Source organism: Wyeomyia smithii, chromosome 2, assembly GCF_029784165.1.
Source record: "Wyeomyia smithii strain HCP4-BCI-WySm-NY-G18 chromosome 2, ASM2978416v1, whole genome shotgun sequence".
NCBI lineage: Eukaryota > Metazoa > Arthropoda > Insecta > Diptera > Culicidae > Wyeomyia > Wyeomyia smithii.
The window spans coordinates 143931323-143949162 of NC_073695.1; positions in this window are offsets into that span (position 1 = coordinate 143931323).

A 17840-nucleotide genomic window follows, 5' to 3' on the forward strand; every position below is an offset into this window, starting at 1 on the left:
ATGAGGAACTCATCGTGATCGCCAACTCCCTAGAGGTGAGCAAGGCACCGGGACCGGATGGAATCCCGAACTTGGCCATCAGGACGGCCATGAAAGTGGCCCCCGATCTATTTCGAGCAGTCATGCAGAAGTGCCTGGATGACTGCCTCTTTCTGGACAGGTGGAAGCGACAGAGATTGGTGCTGTTGCCGAAGGCTGGGAAACCGCCAGGGGACCCATCGGCATACAGACCTATCTGTCTGCTGGACACTACGGGCAAGGTGCTTGAGAGGATTATCCTCAACAGACTGGTGAAGTACACAGAGGGTGTAAACGGTCTGGCAAGTAACCAGTTCGGCTTCCGGAAAGGTAGATCCACGCTGGATGCTATTCTCTCTGTCACCAAGACGGCAGAGGTAGCACTCCAGCGTAAGAGTTGCGGCATTCGCTATTGCGTAATCGTCACGCTTGACGTGAAGAATGCATTCAATAGCGCCAGTTGGGACTCCATAGCGCTCGCACTTAGGAGCATCCACGTACCGGTGTCGTTGTACAAGATTTTGGAAAATTATTTCCAGAATCGGGTACTAGTTCACAACACGGAGGAGGGTCAGAAGTGCGTCCCAATCACCGCAGGGGTACCGCAAGGTTCCATCCTGGGCCCGGTGTTGTGGAATGTCATGTATGACGGGGTGTTGAAACTAAAGTTCCCTGTAGGGGTTGTGATCGTCGGTTTCGCAAACGACATCACGCTAGAGGTCTACGGCGAGTCGATCGATGAGGTCGAGTGGACGGCCACGCACTGCATACGCAAGGTCGAAGACTGGATGCACTCTAGGAAACTGGAGTTAGCGCACCATAAAACGGAGGTTACGGTTGTGAACAACAGCAAATTAGAGCAACAGGCGGTGGTCAGAGTCGGTGACTGCACCATTACCTCAAGGCGTTCCTTGAAGCTCTCAGGGGTTATGGTTGACGATAAGCTCACATTTAAGAGTCACGTCGACTATGCCTGTAAGAGGGCTTCAACGGCCGCTGCAGGACTATCTCGAATGATGTCGAATAGCTCAGTGGTATATGGCAGCAAGCGTAAACTTCTTGCCAGCGTGGTTTCGTCCATACTTAGGTATGGTGGGCCAACGTGGTCCAAAGCGTTAGGTACCAACAGTCATCGTCGTAAACTGGAAAGTACCTACAGGCTCATGTGCCTGAGGGTTGTGAGTGCGTACCGTACAGTGTCATACGACGCAATCTGCGTCCTGTTCGGCATGATGCCTATCAGCATAGCCATTAAGGAGGACGTAGAATGCTTCGATCAACGTGACACAAGGGGTATACGAGGCACCAGAAGGTCATTCTCGATGATCAGATGGCAGCAGGAATGGTCCAATTCCGTAAAGGGTAGATGGACGCATCTACTTATTCCGGACGTATCCGGATGGGTCGGGAGGCGCCATGGAGAAGTTAACTTCCACTTGACACAGATTCTGATTGCAAATGAAAGGTCTAGCTGCCCTATAAGACCCTATTCAATATTATTGTAATCTGATTTCTAGTTCAGAGGTTATGTATCGAAATGTAAAAATCACGAAACATCAATATCTCAGAAACTACACAACCGATTTGATCAAAATAAGTTTCAAATGAACAGGCCACCTATAAAACCCTTAACTTCTGAATTTTATGAAGATTGAACTTGTGGTTCAGAAGCTATAGAAATAAACGTGTTCCGGAGACTATTCATTCTCACTCATGTTTCTCAGAGATGGCTGGACCGATTTTCATAAAATCAGTGTCATATGGAAGGTCTAGTTGCCATATAAAACTTTATTGGTTTTTTTTTGTAAACGGATTATTACTCCGCCTGTTATGTTTAAAAATGTGAAATCCAGATATGACAAGAAACATATTCCGAAGACTACTTGGACTCACTCACTTTTCTCAGAGATGGTTGAATCGATTTCCACAAACTAAATGTCAAATAAAAGGCCTAGCTCTCTCATAGCATCCGATTGAATTTTGCTGTAATCCGACTGTAACTTCGTCTGTAATGTATCGAAATGCGAAAAGCACAAAACTTCATTATCTCAGAAACTACACAACCGATTTGAACAATAATGATATCAGATGAACGGGCTAGTTAAGAGTTAACTGATGAATTATAATTGAACACGTGGTTTCAAAGTTTGGCTGCCCTATACGTTCCCTTTTCATTTGATTGTAATCAAACTTAAGCAACCGTTATGTATTAAATAGTTAAAACAACGAAAGTCTATTATCGCAAGTATTACATGACTTATTTGAACATAACTAGAGTCATACAAACGAGTCATCTCTCAAACTTACAAATAACAAACTTCATAACAATTTGATATGCTGTTCGAAAGTTTTGGAAAGGAAAGAAATTCAAAGACTATTCAACACATACCTGCTCTGATCAGTATATATGGCCTCAACATGATTTAAATGCGGTATCGTACTATTTGAACGTTCCCGGTATCGCTCGTGATTAAATTGAAATTGTTTTAAATTAAGAGTCATTTCTTTTATTTCGCTATTTCTTAAGCACTAACATTACGTCAAATTTCATATTTTATACTTCAATTACAACATTAATATTTTAGAACCCAATGAGTGAATAATCCTTTATAGGATTTAAGCATTCATGTAAATCTATTTTTACAAATAATAAGTTGGAATGAGAAAGGCTGAGTCTGACCGCTAGGTGGATTAATTTGGGTTTTTATTTTAATTTCATCATTATCCAAAATAATTGTATTCCAATGATACTTAAAGATTCAGGTGGTCGTTTTAAATTCTAAAGCGCTTGGTAGTTTGCATTCTAAATGCATCGGTCTTCGAATTATTTTGAATTGAAATTCGAAAATTTTCTAATAGTTAGGAAAATACACATTTTCCTTAATTTGTCCGTGGTTGTCTAGCCAAAACTTTAAGTTCATTGAAATGTATAATCGATATTATGCAATTCATTCTTTGACAACAAGGCGATTGGGCGAACGGTTCTCAAGAAATGAGTTGAAGTGTTTTAAATAGTACCTTCATATTTCAATTAAATATGGGTCATTCCATTCGTTGTTTTGCTTTCGTCTCGATCAGACGCAAATTGTTCATCTCCGTTTGAGTTCGCAAAATAACAATACACGAGTTATCGTACGGGTGTTTTTTTGTCGATTAGTTCTTGTGCTGCGCGATAACAATAGCCGGTAGTTTATCGGCAGAAACATCTTCTGCACACTGGTAGGGGCAGGCTACCCCGCCAGTGATCCGATACGCAGCTGATATATCAGCAAGAATAATTCTCCCGCACCGCTGTTACCCCGCTAGCAGCACGGACCACCATACGATCGAGCGAGTGGAAGTCAACTACAAGTGGCATCTACAAGGTCGCGTGTAGGATACGGCCACTGTGTCACAACACGAAGCTGGATCGTCATTGTTTGTTCTGCGGAGACGCTCGATTAATCCTACTATCAGCCGTGAGGTCGTGACTTAGACGTTCGGTGAAGTATTCACTTTAGAATTTTTATCATTATTATTAATAGTATTATTATTGTTATTATTATAATTATTATTACTATTATTATTATTATTATTATTATTACTATTATTATTATTATTATTATTATTATTATTATTATTATTATTATTACTATTGTTATTAGTATTAGTATTACTGCCTTTTTTTTAATTTTGATCCATTGTAGTTTGAAAAATTGTTTTTAAAATTTAATAGCAACTATTTGACCCCCCCCCCCCACATTCGAATATTTATCGTTTGTGTGCGGTAGAGCGTAACGCTCCCGCAAAATGGACGACATGCAGGTGCAACTATTCCTGGATGTGGAAACAACTGGGGAAGAGATTGAGATCTCCCCCATCAATTCCCCTCTACCTTCCCCGCTACCTAGCCCCGTACCAAGGGTACCGGCAACACGGGTGAAAGCTTACCCAGATGCTTCGAAAGGTCCGTTCGTAGTTTACTTCAGGCCCATAAAGAAGCCTCTAAATATAATTCAAATCGGCAAGGACCTGGCAAAACAGTTTTCGGACGTAACCGAAATTACAAAGGTTAGACCGAACAAACTGCGAGTTGTTGTGAGTAGCTTGAAGCAAGCAAACGCAATTGCTAGCTACGAGCTCTTCACGAGAGAGTACCGCGTGTACATCCCTGCCAAGGACGTGGAGATCGACGGTGTGGTTACCGAAGGAAGCCTCACGGTCGATGACATTTTGCGTCACGGGGTTGGCTGCTTCAAAAACCCCCTGATTCAAGATGTAAAGATACTGGATGTCAAGCAATTGCATTCAGTATCCATCGAAGAAGGGAAGAAGAAATTCTTCCCTTCGGATTCCTTCCGTGTAACATTCGCCGGATCCGCACTGCCGAACTACATCTCTTTGGACAGGGTTCGTCTGCCTGTACGCCTGTTCGTACCGCGGGTCATGCATTGCCAAAACTGCAAGCAGTTAGGTCATACAGCCACCTACTGCTGCAACAAGGCACGCTGCAGCAAGTGCGGAGGCAATCATGCTGAGACCGCTTGCAGTGAGGATACTGAAAAGTGTCTTTACTGCGAGGGAACTCGGCATGACCTTTCGGCGTGTCCCGCGTACAAACAGCGCGAGGAAAAAATAAAGCGTTCCCTCAAGGAACGATCAAAGCGCTCTTTCGCAGAAATGCTGAAGAGTGCTGAGCCACCCTCGACAGGAAACATCTTTTCCTTTTTGCCAACCGATGAGGGTACATCTGACGATCCCGTCGAAGGGTGTTCTTATGCCATGCCAGAAGGATCTAGGAAGAGGAGAATGATCAACTCTCCTAATCTTTCTCGCAAAGGTCGCAAGATAACCCCTAGCGGAATGACCAATAAGCCAACACAAAAAGGAAGCGGTGAAGAAAAACCGAAGCAAGTACCTCCCGGTTTTAATTTTAAATCAAACCAGGAGTACCCACCGCTTCCTGGGGCACCAAAAACCCCTCGGGCACCCATTTCTCGATCAGAAGATAAAATAGAAACAGGGTTCATAAAATTTTCTGATATTGTGGACTGGATATTTAAAACATTCAACATACCAGATCCCCTACAAAATATTCTTCTTGCCCTTCTTCCTACAGTGAAAACCTTTTTGATGCAACTAGCAGCAACTTGGCCCCTCATTTCAGCTATCATATCTTTCGATGACTAATACGGCGAAAGAGGTTAGGAATTTTATCACTGTATTACAGTGGAATTGCAGAAGTATCATCCCCAAATTCGATCTATTTTCTCATTTAATAAATACATACAATTGTGACGCATTTGCGCTCTGTGAAACCTTTCTCAATTCAAACGATCAACTCAATTTCCACGATTTTAACATTATTCGTCGAGATCGAGACTCACACGGTGGAGGGGTACTTTTAGGGATTAAAAAGTGCTATTCCTTCTTCCGAATCGACCTCCCCTCGATCTCGAATATTGAAGTCGTTGCCATTCAAACGAATATGGATGGAAAAGACCTATGCCTTGTTTCGTTATATATGCCTCCATCCGCGCGGATTGAACAGAAGCATCTCACTGATATAGCAGAGTTGCTTCCCGCGCCTTTTTTGATATTGGGAGATTTTAATTCTCACTGTTCGCTATGGGGGTCGCTGTACGACGACAACCGATCTTCTTTAATCTGTAACTTGATCGACGACTTCAATATGACAGTTTTGAATACTGGGGAAGCGACACGTGTACCTAATCCTCCAGCACGTGAAAGCGTGCTTGACCTATCCCTCTGCTCGACATCACTAGCGCTAGATTGCCGGTGGAAAGTAATCAACGATCCCCACGGTAGTGATCATCTTCCAATCGTTATATCAATTGCTAATGGTTCAACTCCCCCGAACCCAATCAATATTTCCTACGACCTTACACGTAATATTGATTGGAAGTGTTATGAGTCTATTATAGCGCAATCTATCGAGACTCACGAGGAACTTCCTCCGGAGGAAGAATACGCGTTCTTAGCTGGCTTGATAATCGACGCCGCGACTCAAGCTCAGACGAAACCGATACCCGGGGTAACGATTAGACAGCGCCCTCCCAACAAATGGTGGGACAAAGAGTGCTCTGAGCTGTACGCGCGAAGGTCCGCGGCGTATAAGGACTACCGGGAGTACGGCACTGTCAACCTGCTTCGAAAGTACGAGGCACTGGGCAGGCAGATGAAGAGCTTAGTAAAGGCGAAAAAACGCGGGTACTGGCGGCTGTTCGTAAACGCGTTGTCCAGGGAAACAGCGATGAGCACTCTTTGGGATACCGCCAGGCGCATGCGGAACCGTGACGTTTCGAATGAAAGCGAGGAGTATTCAGATCGCTGGATACTCGATTTTGCCAAAAAGGTCTGTCCAGACTCTGTACCGGAACAGAAAACCTTTCGCGACGCGTTATTAGTAACTACGGAAGAGCCTCCATTTTCGATGTTGGAATTTTCAATGGCTCTCCTGTCGTGCAACAATAAGGCTCCAGGGTTAGATAGAATAAAATTAAACCTGTTGAAGAACCTACCCGACTCTGCAAAAAGACGCTTGTTGAATTTATTCAACAAGTTTCTTGAGCTAAATATTGTTCCGCATGACTGGAGGGAGGTAAAAGTCATTGCTATTCGGAAACCCGGGAAACCTGCCTCTGATCACAATTCATATAGGCCGATTGCGATGCTCTCTTGCCTCCGGAAATTAATGGAGAAAATGATCCTCTTACGGTTAGACAAATGGGTCGAAACAAACGGGTTACTTTCAGATACTCAATTTGGCTTTCGCCGGGGCAAAGGGACGAACGATTGCCTAGCGTTGCTTTCTACTGAAATTCAACTAGCCTTTGCTCGAAAAGAGCAAATGGCTTCTGCGTTCATGGATATTAAGGGGGCTTTTGACTCTGTCTCTGTAGAAGTTTTAAGCGCGAAACTTCATTCGCAGGGACTTTCACCATATTTGAATAACTTTTTGCTCAATTTGTTGTCAGAAAAGCATATGTATTTCTCACATGGCGATTCGACAACTTCCCGAATTAGTTACATGGGCCTCCCCCAGGGCTCATGTTTAAGTCCTCTCTTATATAATTTTTACGTCAATGACATCGATGAATGTCTTGCAAATTCATGCACGCTAAGGCAACTTGCAGACGATAGCGTTGTATCCATTACTGGTGGCAAGGCTAGCGACCTGCAAGGACCATTGCAAGATACCTTAGACAATTTGTCTGAATGGGCTCTTAAGCTGGGTATCGAATTCTCTCCGGAGAAAACTGAGCTGGTCGTTTTTTCTAGGAAGCATAACCCAGCTCAGCTGCAGCTCCTACTAACGGGTAAAACGATCTCTCAGGTTTTAGTCGCTAAATATCTCGGGGTCTGGTTCGACTCCAAATGCACCTGGGCTTGTCATATTAGATATCTGACACAAAAATGCCAACAGAGGATTAATTTTCTTCGTACGATTACCGGAACTTGGTGGGGTGCTCACCCAGGAGACCTTCTAAGGTTATACCAAACAACGATATTGTCAGTTCTTGAGTACGGCTGTTTCTGCTTTCGCTCCGCCGCGAACACGCACATTATAAAATTAGAGAGAATACAATATCGTTGTTTGCGTATTGCCTTGGGTTGCATGCAGTCGACCCATACGATGAGTCTTGAAGTGCTAGCGGGTATTCTTCCGTTGAAACATCGTTTTTGGAATCTCTCTTACCGGTTGCTAATTCGATGCACAGTTATGAACCCATTAGTAATTGAAAATTTCGAGAGGTTGGTCGACCTTCAATCTCAATCCAGATTTATGACTTTATATTTTGACTATATGGCTCAAGATATTAATCCTTCTTCATACGATTCCTCCAATGTCGCACTTTTAGCTACTTCTAATAATGCTATATTCTTCGACACCACCATGAAACAAGACATTTCTGGTATCCCGGATCAATTGCGACCCCAAGAGATCCCTAAGATTTTTTCCAATAAGTTTGAACATGTTAGTTATGATAAAAGCTTTTACACTGACGGATCTAATCTAGATGAGTCCACTGGCTTCGGTGTTTTCCACGAAAATTTTACCGCCTCCTACAAACTCGATGCTCCTGCTTCCGTGTACGTCGCAGAACTTGCTGCTATTCAGTACTCTCTTGGAATCATCGAAACCCTACCCATAGACCACTACTTCATCTTCACAGATAGTCTCAGTGCCATTGAGGCTCTGCGATCAATGAAGCCTGTGAAGCACACCCCGTATTTCCTGGGGAAAATACGGCGGTTTTTAAGTGCTTTAACAGATAAAAATTACCGGGTTACCTTAGCGTGGTCCCTTCTCATTGCTCGATTCCGGGTAACGAAAAGGCTGACTCTTTAGCTAAGGTGGGTGCTATTGACGGCGATATTTATGAAAGACCAATTGCTTTTGATGAATTTTATAGCACTTTGCGTCAGAGAACACTCAACAGTTGGCAATCATCATGGAACTCAGATGAACTGGGACGGTGGCTACATTCCATTTTTCCTAAGGTATCGACGAAAGCATGGTTCAAGGGGTTGGATGTAGGTCGGGACTTCATTCGCGTGATGTCCAGACTTATGTCCAATCACTATACGTTAAACACGCATCTCTTTCGTATAGGGCTTGTAGACAGTAATCACTGCGTTTGTGGCGATGGCTACCATGACATCGAGCATGTTGTTTGGTCGTGTACCGAATACTGTGGTGTTAGGTCTGAGCTTATAGATTCCCTTCGGGCCCGAGGAAAACAACCGAACGTACCCGTTAGAGACATTCTGGGAAGCGGTGATCTCCAGTACATGACACAGCTATACGTGTTCATAAAACACGCTGGTATTAAAATATGAAACTCTTCTATCTATTTGTTAGATTACCATTCCCGCTACACGCTGAAAGAAGATGATACACTAAGCTGGAGACACCCAAACGAAGACTCGGCATCTTCATGTTCACGCAGACACCTCAGCCCAAACTGCTCAAATAGAACATCACTGCTTAGCCATGTACAAATAAATAAATCGTATAACTCAATATAGTTGAAATCAAAATTGTAACTCCCCTCCTCTCACCTTAAATCCCCACTAGCTCGTAGTCGGCCGCGAGAATAAAGAAAAGGCCTCCCTCTTTTCCCTGCTAATTTAGAATTTAAAAAAAATGTACTTGGCTCAGTTAAACATAAATTGTATCGTGCCGTGTCAAATAAACTATTTAAAAACTAAAGAACGCATTGAATCTGTCCAAAAACAATTTCTTTTGTACGCGCTTCGTAAGCTCAATTGGACAGTATTTTCCTTACCATCGTATGAAGCACGCTGAATGCCCGCTGAAAGACATACAAGCACTTAAAGAACACCGCAAACTTTCAGTGCTATACTTTATCAATGACTTTATTTTTCAACGCGTGCAATCTTCCAAATTATTATTGCAACTAAATTTTTATGCACCCAGTCGTCAATTGAGAAATCGTAAAATACTTTCGGAATACTCTCACATAACTAACATAACTAACTACTCGAAAATGGCCCAAATAATCGCATGATGCGTCACTATAATCAGCACTGCGGAAATATCGACATCGCTATGGGCAGAAATCAAATAAAAAAACGACTAATTACTGAAAATAATATATATATATATATATATATATATATATATATATATATATATATATATATATATATATATATATATATATATATATATATATATATATATATATATATATATATATATATATATATATATAATTTTCATATTAAAGACATAGAAACTGCTAAATATGAAAATTTCAGCGTTATCGTGCATGAAAATAATTTTTTCCAACTTTTCAATAAAAATACCCCTATGTGCGTCGGTTTTGTAGCGGTGGGGAATCAGAAAACGAGAGTCATCCGGTGGAGGCCCGTAGATGACCGTATATACGTGTTAAGGACTTAGCGCAAATTCTTCAACTACAGTGTGTCACGATGAAGTCAAAGATGAGTTCTATGACAAGCTTGACACGACGTAAAAATCATCATCGGAGACGCAAACACACAGGTTGAGAGGGAGTAATTCTTCCGTCCGGTCATTGGAATTCTTAGCCTTCACTCGTCAACCAATGAAAATGGTATGAGGCTGATAAACTTTGCCGCGGTCAGAGGAATGGTCATATGTAGCTCCTATTTTTCACGTTGAATTATTCGAAAACACACCTGGAGGCATCCAAATGGAGAAGCTTGCTTCCAGATTGATCACGTACTGATTGACGAACGGCACTTTTTGGATGTTACTGATGTTAGGTCATTTTAGGGACCGAACATTGACTCTGACCAATATCTTGTCGTTTGTAAGATCCGCGCACGGTTGTCGAACGTGCTGTAATCTCGCACAGAGTGGATGCCGCGTTTCAACGTTCAACTGTTGAAACTGATGGCGGGGCAGCAGAATACGCCAGAGAGTTGGATCAACAGATCGCAGAACAGCAGGATGAAGGAGTGGAAGACATAAATGGGCTGTGGAGCAGTATCCACGACGCCATTGAAACGACTGCGAGTGAGCAGTGGTAGGTATGACGCGTGTAAGACAGCGTAATGGCTGGTTCGATGCCGAGTGCCAGAGAGCGACAGATGAAGAACTGTGCCAGGAGCCGCATGGTCACTGTGGCTACGCGTCAGAACAGGAGAGTTACAGGGAGGCTAGAGCAGCCGAAAATAGAGTCCACCTTCAGAAGAAGCATGAGTACGAGGAGCAGATGCTCACCAGTGTACAGGACAGCTATGCTAGAAACGACGTGCGGAGCTTCTAAAGAACAGTCAACACAGTCAGAAGTAGGAATTTTCCTGTGCCGGTCATGTGTAATGACAAGGATGGCAACTTGCTTACTGATAAACCGACGGTTGCAGCCAGGCGGAAAGAGCATTTTTAGGCGCTATTGAACGGTGAAGAGCCGGATGAGCAGAGCAAGAACAGAATGACGATTAAGGACGACCAAGCTCAGGAGCCACCAACACAGGAGAAGGTGAAAAAGGTGATTAGTGAGCTGAAAAACGGCAAGGCCACTGGGAAAACAGAGGTTCCCAACCGGGATTCCGTGGCCGGCAAGGGGTCCGCGAGACTTACCTAGGGGGGGTGACAAATAAAATGAAGAGCAAAGGGCCTAAATGGGAGCCTTGTGGAACTCCAGATGCCTCTTTTACTGGTACAGAAAGGTGTCCCTTAAACCTAACCGTTTGTGTCCTGTTCGTCAAATAAGATTCAATCCATCTAAGTAGGCCTAACTCAAATCCCTGTTTTTTAATTTGAACATAAGCATGGAAATATCCACTCTGTCAAAAGCTTTACTAAAATCCGTGTATAGAGTTTCCACGAAGTTGCCTCTGTCCATAGACGCAAGAGAGAAATCATCAATTTCAAGTAAGTTGGTAGCCGTAGACCTTCCTTTGTAAAAACCATGTTGGTTACACATTATGTGATATTTACCTGATTAAATATTTTTTGGTTTACGATAGCTTCAAAAAGTTTGGGAATACATGATATCATTGCAATGCCACGGTAATTTTTGATATCAGATCTCTTACCTGACTTAAAAATCGGTATAAGAATAGTTTTTTTCCAGACTGATGGAAATTGTCCGGACATAAGGGATAAGTTGAAAGTTTTCCCGAGACCCGAAAAAAATAACATTAAAAAAACCTTAAAAGTTGCTGTAATTGTACATAGTTATACCATAATTTAACTATGTTTTTCATTGTAAATACATCAATTTACATTGAATATCATTGTCCAGAACAATAAAAAACATTGTTTTTGCCATTTTTACCATGAAAAAGGGGGGTCGTTATGTATCTTAACAGCATTTTTTCAGGCATTTTTTCCATACATTTAGCAGTCACTGACAATGTTTTTCATGGTAAAATTATTGTCGGTGGTAGATTCAACAACAAAAGACGTTGTTAAAACATGGTAATGACAACAATCGTTTGCAAGCTTACAATAAAAATAGCGCGTTTTTTATGGTTACAATAAAAAACATTGTCCGTTTACTGTTTTCACCGCAAAATGCATCGTAAATTTTTTTTCGGTAAGAGTTTTACGAAAGCAGGAGCAAGATTTTTCATAAGTGAGGGTGGAATTCTATCTGGACCTGGACCTTTCGAAGCGTCCAGTACTGTAAGTGTTGCGAGGATTTCTTGAACAGTTATTTGTTTAACAAAAACGTTATTTATTTGTTCATGCAAGTGCGAGAAATACTCAGCATCCCTGACTTCGTCGCTATTTTCATAAACGGTTTGAAAAGAACTCGTGAACTTGTTGCAGATTTGCTTTGAGTCAGTACTGGCAAAGTCTTCATATTGCATGCGAGATGGGAAGACTTCTTTTTATCGTTTGCAAATTTAAAAAATTGTTTTGGGTCTGATTTAATGTTATTTTGTACCCTTGTGTTGTAGTTCTCACACAATTCATGGCAAGAATCCTTTCTTTTGTATAAATCGATAAAATTATTTAAATCAAGTTTTTAGTAAAGGGCGTTTTAGTAAAGGGGACAAAACAGTTTACCCAAAATAAAAGATACTTTGGAACTAGGCCCTTTACATTGTTATGAAACAACGGGCTTACTTGCGAAATATTTCGTAAACAGGCGACAGTAAAGGGCGGATCAACATTGTTTTCAAAATAAAGGCAGATTTAAAGGGGCGCAACTGAAGGAAAAATAAAAACAAGGCGAAAATAAGGTGGGCGTATTTCGTTGTCAGAATGCTTTAAGGCGAAATAGAGGTGGGCGAATCTAATTGTCAGAATGATTTAAGGCTCATTTGAAAAGGGTTAGAAGAAAGGCGCAGATTTTAGCCATAAATACACAAGTTTAATGTAGTATTGTTAGGAAACTACAACAGTGTTATTTTACGTCGATATTTGGTATTGATGTCAATGTTAGTCACTGCCTTTGAAATTACGATTTGAAAATGTACTTGCAAATTTTCAAACTGATATTCCCCAATGTTTATCTTTTGCCAGTTGCGCCCTTATCGCAAATCACTCCGGATATGCTCAAATATTTGTCCAAATTTCCTTGGTCTTTAAGTTTTTTGTAAGTTTTATGAGCTTTTGTTTCCTATTCTTTAAATTTTTAATTTCTCTGGGGATCTTTTGAGCTAGCCATTTTCTTTTTTGATTTAGGCACAGTTGAGTCTATAACACCGTACAGTGATGATAAAAAATTATCAACCGCTCAACCGCTTGTCAGTTAATTTACGATTGATTAGTTCAAAATTTGCTTTAGTGAAGTCATATTTATATTCAGGCTTATGATCAGAGGGTCGTGATCTCTCAGTATCAATCATTAGCGAGTACTCGATTGCAGTATGAAATTTTTCATTTTTCCACAGGGGATATTCTGCTTTGTCAACACTTAAATCTTCCGTGCAATTGGTGAATAAAAAGTCTAAAAACTGTTTTGCTCATTCCGGATTGAGTTGACCTGATGCAATTCAAGTTGACTAAATCCGTCAAAAATAAATCGCAGAGTTTCGTTTTCTCCTACTACAGGAAGCGATTCATTATCATCATTTACAATAACATCAGCATCATTTCGATTGAAATCTCCATATATATATAAATTTTTGAGTTAGTGTTGGATTCATCATTCACTAATTCTACCGTCGTTCAAAATTTTTCATATGATTGCTTTTTGGCAAAGTGGGGTGAAAAGTAAACAGATACGAAAATATGGATTTCACTCTTCAATAAAACTTTAACCCAGACATCTTCAAATTCGGCATGTTTCTGTATTATGATTTGCTCAGAATCATACTGAACCTCAACAGCCACAAGCACTCCTCCACCTGATTTCTTATCAGATGGTGATGAATCACGATTGCTCCTGAACACATTAAAGGAACTGTTGAAAACTTCTTCACTTTTAATATCTTCGTTTCAGTTCGTTTCCGTTGCTAGGATGATTGAGTATGAACATCCACTTATCCTGTTATTAATGTTATTAATTTTGAGTGCACTGCGCATCCTGTTGAAATTTTGAGCATAAATTAAAATTTCATTGACTACTGGCGTTGTTTTTTCTTTCTCTGAGCTTCACTGATTTTGAAAACACGAATGCTTACAATAACATCCATCACACGGAAAATTTGTTGATCTAAAATTATTGTTATTGTTATAGTTGTGGCTGCCAGCCAAATGATAAGGACACGATACAGCTAATCTCTCCTCCATCCCCCCGAAAGAAATCCTGGCTACGCCACTGAGATAGGGCGAAGCAGATATATTTATAACACTCCCTGTACTTAAAAACCTCCGTGTACAGGTTTTTGCGGTAATCGGTAATGTTATTTTTGGAGTTTATTGGTTTTGTAGGTTTGTTTTCTTGAACACGAATTAGGGACGCGAACACCACACAGGCGAAACAAAGTTGTGAATTCAAATCACAGTTGAAAACCCAGAAACACAGAACAGTTAAAACTAAGTGGAATAAAGCGTTCTGAATTATTTAGAACGCTTTATTCCACTTGAGCTTTCTTTGATTATTTATTCTCTTAATACTACTATTATGTTATTCTTTCACATTCCTGAGTCTTCTGTGTTTCCATCCTTTTTTAATTACATCATATTTTGTTTGTTGGTCTTATGCAATTTTAGCATTCTATTTCTTCAGTTTTTCCGACCATAACCATTCGCAATTATGATTTTCTGTTTTAGTTCTTTTTTCTTGGAACAGCTCAATTTTTTTCGTACATGTAACAGAATTGTATGTTGACTTGTTTTTTTCTATTGCAGATTTTAGATTCACTGGATATGGATGAATACGCGAAAAAACTACATTTGAATCATAAACTGGAGAATGTTGCTTGTACGTTAGAAGGTACGCAGTTTTTGTAACAATAAGAAATTTTATATCGAGGTTAAAACCATAAGTATGAGTGTTTATTACTGTTTGCGAAAATTTTGCCAAGTATAGGTATATATTAGAGTGGGGCGTAGTAGTATGAAAAATCTAAATTAATCCACCTAACGGTGAGACCAAGCCTTTCTCATTCGAATTTATTATTTTTTAAAAATAGATTTACATGAACACTTGAATTTTTAGAAAAAAATACACCTTATTAATATCTACTGGAATTATTTTTCACTCTAGAAAACAATTTGTTGGTAGCCAACAGCACAAATACAGGCGAACTTCGATATAAGGAATCCTCGTTATAAAGTATCTTCGATATAGCATCACTCGATATAAGATACATTTTTTTCTTCATATATATTCGTTTATTGTTTAGTTTTCAGTATAATACAGTACAGACAATTATAACCTAAATTTAATTAAAATATAGCTTTTTTAAATCTAGTCTTGCTAAGAGCCTACAACTGTAATCTAACGGATTATGCTGGCCATCCGTGGTGCGGTGGGTTGGAGTCGGTTGCGTAAGCGACGACGGGCACATGTATGTTTAATTGTTGAAGAAGATAACTACAGTCAACTGTGTTCATTAGAAGGTCATAAATAAGTAACCTTTGGAATAACACTCTACGCTCGGCTAGTGAGCTTAGTTTTATCAGCTGACAACGATTCTCATAAGCTGGGAGGTGTAAGGGATTCTGCCATGGAAGTCGACGCAAAGCGTATCGGACAAAAGAACGTTGGACGCTCTCGATTTTATTAATTAGTCCAGTGTTGTACGGTGTCCAAACAGGCGTGGCATACTCCAAGATGCTGCGAACCAAAGAGCAGTAGAGTGTTTTCAGGGCGTAGATGTCTTCGAAATCCGAGGTGTTCCGTCGAATGAAACCAAGCATGGCGTATGCTTTAGACGAAACGGTGGTAATATGCTCGTCGAATCAAAGCTTACTGTCAATCGAGACTCCAAGATCTTTTATAGAGTCATGTCTATTCAAATTTTTATCGTTTATTCTGTACGTAAAATGTTGTGGGCTACGAAACCTGCTAATCGAAATGATGTAACATTTGTCCGTGTTCACATTTACATTTACATTTACAAATTTTAGAAAAAAATACACCTTATTAATATCTACTGGAATTATTTTTCACTCTAGAAAACAAGGTGTTCCGTCGAATGAAACCAAGTATGGCGTATGCTTTAGACGAAACGATGGTAATATGCTCGTAGAATCGTACTGTCAATCGAGACTCCAAGATCTTTTATAGAGTCACGTCGATTCAAATTTTTTCGTTTATTCTGTACGTAAAATGTTGTGGGCTGCTAAACGAAATGATGTAACATTTGTCCGTGTTCACTTCCATGCCGTTCACAAGGCACCAATGCAATATGCTGCAGGGCATCGCCGTCAGAAACAGATGCAATAGTGCGAAAGATTTTCAGATCATCGGCATACAATAATTTCTCGGGGGCGATGGAGTCGCAGATGTTATTCGCAAAGAGTACGAAGATAAGCGGTCTCAATGTGCTACCTTGGGGTACTCCAGAAGGTATGGGAAAACAGTAAGAATGGCTTCCTAGGACATGAACGGAGGCTGTTCGACCCGTAAGATATGATAATAACCAATTGGTTATCCATTCGGGCATGCCAAGTCGTTTCATTTTTTGAAGTAGAATACTTCTCTCAGGAAGTTCGGCTACAAAGGGATGTGAAATGAAAATCTAAAACCAAAAAAAGTGAAAAATATGTCCAATTTCAAATGCTAATAAATCGGTTAGTATTCGATGGATTTTCTTCGTTCTTGCAGCAATAGACTGGAAAATCTAAGATTCTTCCCAAATGGAGATAATTGATTGCTTCCTAAGCACGGTCGACAGAATCATATACCTTGCAATTGAAAACATGCTATTTGACCTACATAAGAGCCTGTTTCAGCCGAAGCCGCTCATACTACAGCAGTCGTCCTTCCTTAGCAGCAGCACTAGCCCTATGGTTGGTCACCACGTCTCAGGAGCAGCGCGGTTCTTCTCAGCGTGTGTCGCCAGACTACCATTATTCCCCCCGTGTTGGGGCAGCATGAAGATTGCCATCAGGAAATCTAATTTTGGAAATCAAAATGCCTTTTTCAAGGCAAATAAACAAGTCATTGAAAGTTGATAATTTTTGACAACGCAAGCAAGTATTTTGTGTTGGATCCTAGCAATTTGGATCTGTCGCGCCCATCTAATTCTTAATATCTTAATTCCCTCACTATTAGGGCAGCTCAAAGGTTGCGATCAGCAACCTATTTTGAACCACAAAATGCCTTTTTCAAGGCAAATTAACAAGTAATTGATGGTTAATAATTTTCTGGCATCAACATAAGCAGACATTCTGTGCGGGATGCAATCAAATTCTGTTGTAGTTGTCTAATTTTTACTTTATTGAGCTAACCCCCCCAGGGTTGAGGCAGCGCAAAGGCTGTGATCAGCATAACCGATTCTGAATAACAATCTGCCCTGTTAGAACGCATTCACAAAAACAGTTAGTTCGACTATGCAGAGCTAATATGAAATCGATTCAATCAATCAGCATGAACAGAATTTCGTAGTCTCCCAGCTTCCAAGTTGCAACATGATGCAACACACAACAGCGAGCAAACAGCGAGAGCACCATCGGTGTTTATTCGCTGGATACAAAAATCATATGCGAATTGTGGAATAATTCGTCTGAAGAACATTAGAGAATGGAAAAACTGAACAGAAAGGCGTGGCCTATTTCGTAGCACCCTTCGGCTATAAAAGAGTGTTTCTGGGAAAACTAGCTACATTCATCAGTCGGATGGTGAGCTGGATGGACCGCCACAACGTTAACAGCAGTAGCAGCAGATATCAGCACTCAGCACACAGAGGATAGCAGCGGGCTGCGCCCGTGGTTGCCTTTAAATTAAACAAATCAC